Below are 6,153 nucleotides of genomic sequence, written 5' to 3'. Positions count from 1 at the left end.
GCTTTTCATGGGCCCTTTAAGAAAGATTTGCTTATCAGCATGCTTCCACGGACACTACTTACTGCAAAACAGGCAAAATACGCAATTATTTTTCCCCATTATGAAGCCGGTTGTCACGAGCTCGTGCCCATTCATGATAAGTCGAGGAAATATGGGGCTTGTGTTCTTTTTTTTTTTTTTGAAGAGTTACTATTAGCTGTTATTGTTCTCCTAATGACCTGATCTGCAGTTCAAAAGTATTTGTGTTGTTTTTCTCGAAATCTAGAAGAGCTATCCCTTCAAGCAGTTCTGTTTTCTGAGCTATCAATTCTGCTGAAAGTAAGATGTTGCACCACATTTGGCTTTCCCTAACTCCATCATGCTTCGAAAGCTTAAGTTGATGGTAGTGTTAAGATTAAAGTGTGAAAAATTTCATATATAAGAGGAAGCTTTGGGTCAAGCCTTTTGTTATGCATACTGTGTTCGGAAATATTTCTATTGAAGTTGCAGCTCTTCGTCGCTTATAAGACTGTCAAAACTCTCCTATCATCACTGTGAAATACAGAAAGCGTTCTAAAAAACATGTGCTAAACGTTTTCCGCATAACGCGCGACCAACAGAGTATATAGACAAACTTCTGCGCAAGCATAAAGAGCGTCATAAGGCAGATATCATAGGACACATAGCATTTCATCCAACTAGCATACGTAACGAATCTAGTGGGATGGAATGCCCACAATAATGGATAATGTGCAGGAGCATCTTATCCAACTTTGTGGTAGTTTCAAGTCGATGACAAAGCTGAAAGGCGTGTGGCCAGATATTTTCTGCACAACGGCATTATATTTAAACGAGGGGTAGGGTATGTCACAGGATGCCAGTTTTTGTGGTCGGCGTCCGCGTAAGTTGAGATCACATCAGTCAGTGCTTTTGTTCCGCGTGTACGCTCATCTGGGGATGATAGGCAATAACCATCCGGTTAAGGGTGCAGCTGAGCTGCATTTCTTACCGCAGTAGCTGCGCATTAAATGTTGTGTCACGGGCCGTAATGAAACCAGCTGGAGCACAACTGCGGAGCACGATGTCGTGGACCAAATGTGCGGCTATTTCAGAAGCCTTGGCTTGTTGAAGGGCCATAATCAATTAATGCGCACGAAATTTAGTATTCCGAAGTAGTTGGTAATTCCTCCCTAAATCATCTTTAATGTCTAGCAAGTTGACCGCTTGCCACTGCTATTGTATACATTCGTAAGGGAGCCAAATAAATTCTTTACTTTGAATAACATAGCGCAACTGTTTCGCTTCTACACGTCCCGGTTTCGTACCGGTTGTTACACCTATCACAGGGCCGGATGACTGGAGAGATATAGCAGAGGCCTCAGAAGGAAGAAGTTACGGCTAGACTGACTCCTATAGCTACCAATATTTAAATGTTATTTGATTAACTTGTCTCCCAGAGCCAACAACCGGCAGAGAAATGTTTTCAGCGCTTATGGGCGAAGAACAAGGGGGCATAAGAAGAACTAATGCCCTCTTCGTTTTGTAATTTGCCGCTTCGCTTGAGTACCAGAAATACCTTCAATCAGAGCTTGAAGAAAATATTCTGCCACAGCAATAGATTTATTCTCAAAGTGCAAGCTAAAAATGCATTCTGCCTGGAAAGAAAATGGCAGCATTACTTGCTGCGTACCCTCCAGCTGTTTAGTATCTCACGACGCCTTATGTCGTTATAATAAAAGCCGGCCGTCGCAGCATCATTATAAGGAAGTGCGTGGCAGAGAAATTCTTCCTAGTAAATATGAGGTCGTTGCTGTGCTTCAAACCTATTCTTGCCTAACGTACTTCATTTCTTGGAAACAAGCCAGAACGTTTCTCCACATAGGAAGCAAATTTTCCCAGACGCTCAAAACGCCACATCAGTTTCATCAGAAGGAATCCAGACGCTTTCAACTTTTCTTGTCTTTGTGACCTTACAGACGCCTAAGTTGAACTTCCTTGCGTATATTCTACGCTTCCCTGACCAAGGAATATTTTACGATGGTCTAGGTCAGTTATTATTTAATTTTAAGGTGTCTGCGTTCTTTCGTTTGCGTCCAATGCTCTATATATAATGAATGGGAAATGGCTTACAAAAACGCTCTAAGGATATGGTTGTGAAATAAGGTAAAGTAATTATTTGTACGGAATATTAGATTTGGCTTCTCACCACCAAAACCTGAAAGCGGTTTAAAATATATATCAGAAGCATCCAACTAAAGCTGCCCGAAAAACTTGTTGCATGAGTCTCGTTAACTTTTATCAGCTGGACACTTTCGCTAAGGTTACAGGCGGAATCCAACATGTTTTTTCCTGGAAATTATTCAAAGGTAAACCTTAAGTAAGGAACAAAAATCCACGGATTTCCTGGTTCAACAATCTCACATCACTTTTTGCCAACCAACGAATGTTATATACTTGCCTTTCTTCGTAATCTGTTTCGTTAAGCTGAAGAAACAAGTATTTTAGTTTCTCGTTAAATACACGCACTCTCCGTGCAATTTGTTCCTCTTTTCAATGCAGGTTGCTGTTTGCTTACATTTGTGCCCCGACCCAATCGTCTCTGCTGAAGTCAGATTGAAGTTACACCAATTATTCTGCTTTCTAAACCTGGTTCCATTCTTTTCAACTTTAATCCAAACTTTCTCGTAATCAATACAAAATGAAAGATAGCATAAATAATTTCATCAACCGGTCTTCACGACCATGCACTGATATCGTTCAGCACCTCGGCGAGTAATCAGCCAACAACTGTAATAGCGGGTATCGTTTTGCTATACATAGAAAGGGAACGGGCAGTAAGCCACTGGCACAAAGGAAAGCACAGAGGTTTCTGGAGGGGGGGGGGGGGGGGGATAGGGAGGAGGGTGAGGTCAATCTCAAATAATGCGATGGTTGCGATGATAACTGATGGCATAGAAGAAGAAGCCACATATTGCCTGTGGTACCCGAGCCCACGACCACCAAATTCGCGTCCGACGCCCTACCGACTGAGCTACGGTCTCAATCTGCTACTTTCTGGGTCATTTATACCGAGCGTGACCTATAAATGAGTGTGTTCCTCAGCACCGCCCTTCTTATTTTTACAGAACGGGAACCGCCAAGTGAACAGTAAATGCTATGTAGAACGAGATCGAATATGCGTGGGGGAGTCAAAGTGCGTGACAACCCTGTCATATTCAATGTCGTCTTCAGGCTAATCAGCAAACAAACTCAAGGATTGCGAGTTGCTTCTTTGTAACACACACAGGAAGGAAGCCGGAAAAACCATGATACAAACTTGTCATCTGTATGCTTTCCTTAGTGTCAGTCGCTGTTGGTTGCCCTCTGTGGTGGCATTGTAAACACGATAGGTGCTCAACGCCGACTTTCTCTCATTTTATTATTCATCCCGTATAAAGCAGCCCTCCAGAAATGTTTCCTGTCATAGCCCTTCACATTGTTTCTAAGCAATTTTTAAACACTGGCCTTCTGAATAAGGAAGCAAAACATTCCGATCAATGTTACACTCAAATTTTTCATTCCTGACTTTACAAAGCGGTCTTCTTTTCTAGCCTGCAGAAGATATATTACGATGCCAAATTTCTGTAGTCATGATTACGAATACTGGTATGACAGGTCATGGAGGAACTGTAACAAATCATGCACGGAGAGAGAAGCCTGCGTTTTACCACATATGTTCCCGACTCAGGTGACCGAAATTAACATATAATAGATTACTCATACAGAGCCCCTGTTCACAGCGTCTCTTTTAACGATTTGTATCCTATTATCCTTTGTTTCACGCGAGAAAAAAAAAAGATATTTTTCTCAGGTATGCACCACGACGCTGTCATTATTGCGCTTTACAGCGGCTACACCGCATGTCACGCAGTTTACAGTTCCAAAGAGGCATATGCTAAACTTGTTGATCAACTTCTACTTCTGACGCGCGTGTTTAGAGCTCCACTGAGCAATTCAAAGTGCGAGCTACTCAGAATTGAGAACTGAAGTAGCTGTATGGTCATCCACGGTCGTGATTTCTAAGCGTAACTCACTTAGAGCACGACGATGTTTGCCTTATAAAGCCGCGCTTTGCACGTAAAAGAGCCCGTTGCTCTAACTTAAAACCTGTCAGAGTATTCTTGGGCTTGTCCTTCGGCAAGAGGGCTGCTCCTCGTGCCACTAACGCGGGTATTAGTGCACCTTCAGTGGTCGTTATTGTGTGGATTTAGAAAGAACACTAGTATAGCTGAAGCCAGAAAGGAGGCAGATGGTCGGATGAGGTCAGAAAGTTTGCTTGGAGAAAGTGGAGACCTATGGTGTAATAGATGGTTATATTGAGAGAAGTGGGATCTGCCCTTGTCCTGCAATGGGCGTAGTTAGGCTCGTGATCACGTCGGAGGCGCTCACTGGTTACGTACTAGAATGTCACTGCACTATGTGATAGAGCAAATTCGAACGTGGGAGTATGTGCACGAGATGTATTCCGTAACCAGGGAAACGACCATTAGCATTTTTGAACGCTTCTTCGGAAAGAGCGCGGAGCTTACTCTGCAAGTACGAGGGCACGCCCTGTAATGCGTGTGTGACGCGCCAAAGAAAGACGAATGATTAGGCGGTGTCCGTGGTTTTCACCCAAAACATAGGTGCCGTAGTGAGGCTGCAACCATGATAAACAATCATAGGTTGTGCAGTGTCGTATACACTCGGGACGGACACGCGAAGAGGTGGTCGCTCTCTTCTAAGGCCCACGGAGCGTCCTACGCTGCCGTATACTGAAGCAACATGTAGCAGGCAGGAACGTCTTTACGCTATATGAACACACTCTACATGACACAAAAAACAGGCGTTTATGCAATAGAGATGGCGCCAACTACTCTCTACGATGAGAGCACGAACAGATGAGCACATGAGATTTATGAAAAGCCAACAGAAGCGTTGAGTAGTGCACCCCCATTATGGTAAGTCAAACAAACCGTCTACGAATCAGTGTGCGGCCATGTTAACTACCAGCTGCCAGAGCCATGTGCGCAAGAATCAGCTCCGAACACCAACAAGGACAGATTTTATGGGAAACCTGGCATTTAAAAACTTCTATTGGTTTATTTTTATGGAGACGTGGTTTCCCGCATGTCTGAAAAATGTTGTGCTGGTCATGCATACCGATAGGTTTCGTAATACATTGTTGTAGGAAACGGGTGCGAGTTAGTATAGGAAGTAATTGTGAAGAAGAGGTGAGAAAAATCTTCTTGGTGCGATTGGTGTAGTGTACTGTGAAAAACTGCGCCGAACGTAACACACCACAAGAAAGAAGACGAGACAAAGGCGCTGGAGTAAGAACCAACTAGCCCAAGAAACGGTATTAATGGTATACTGTGGACCATAATACTTGTAAACAAGGTTAGCCAGGCACATCGTGCTTCAGATTTAAGCTCAGTGCAAGTATGTAATAGTCCGTATCAGGCAGTGACTGTCGATGCGATGGTCTTTTCTGCTGTGATGAAGCTGTTGCGTGCGGCATTTTGTCTCTCATTGGCGCCAGAAAGTTCGTAAGAACAGCAATGTCGCTCTAATATCCAAATCAAAGCAGCCCTATTTACTTCAGCTTCGCCACGCAAAACAGGCGCTCAACACTCACTGTCGTCAATTTGCATCCTCACTTTGTCGAATTGATTTAAGACTATATAGAGCCAAATATAACGCAGCGTGATAAGTAATGAAATTTTGAAGATCGTAATAATATAAGAACATGACCTCCTTTAAGTCTACAGCTCAAGTACTCATGTCCGCTCCATGATACAAGAAATGTGCAACTCCATCATCGTTCCTTTCAGCTTGATTGCGGGTGCAGTGGAGTCATGTAGGGCCAACGTATCACGAACTGTAACTGCATAAATAGCTTTCGCGTGCTGCTCATTGGCCAGCTTTATTAATCGTGAGAGTTAAATTTACAACAGCTCCTATACTTCCACTGAGCCTCGGTCGTTATCTGAACTGCCCTAACCATATTATGCTGAGCACATTTAGTTTACGTAATGCCACGATGCGGTAAGCAGCATATTATTCGGGGGGGGGGGGGGGGGGGGGGCATTAAATTTTTACGCATCGGCGTTTATTATTTATGACGAGTAGTTGAAGCTGCTTAGTTCATGTCAT

The sequence above is a fragment of the Amblyomma maculatum genome, chromosome 5 (genome assembly GCF_055883805.1).
Source record: "Amblyomma maculatum isolate TAMU_Amacu chromosome 5, ASM5588380v1, whole genome shotgun sequence".
Taxonomy (NCBI): Eukaryota; Metazoa; Arthropoda; class Arachnida; order Ixodida; family Ixodidae; genus Amblyomma; species Amblyomma maculatum.
Note: the sequence above shows the minus strand (reverse complement) of the source record.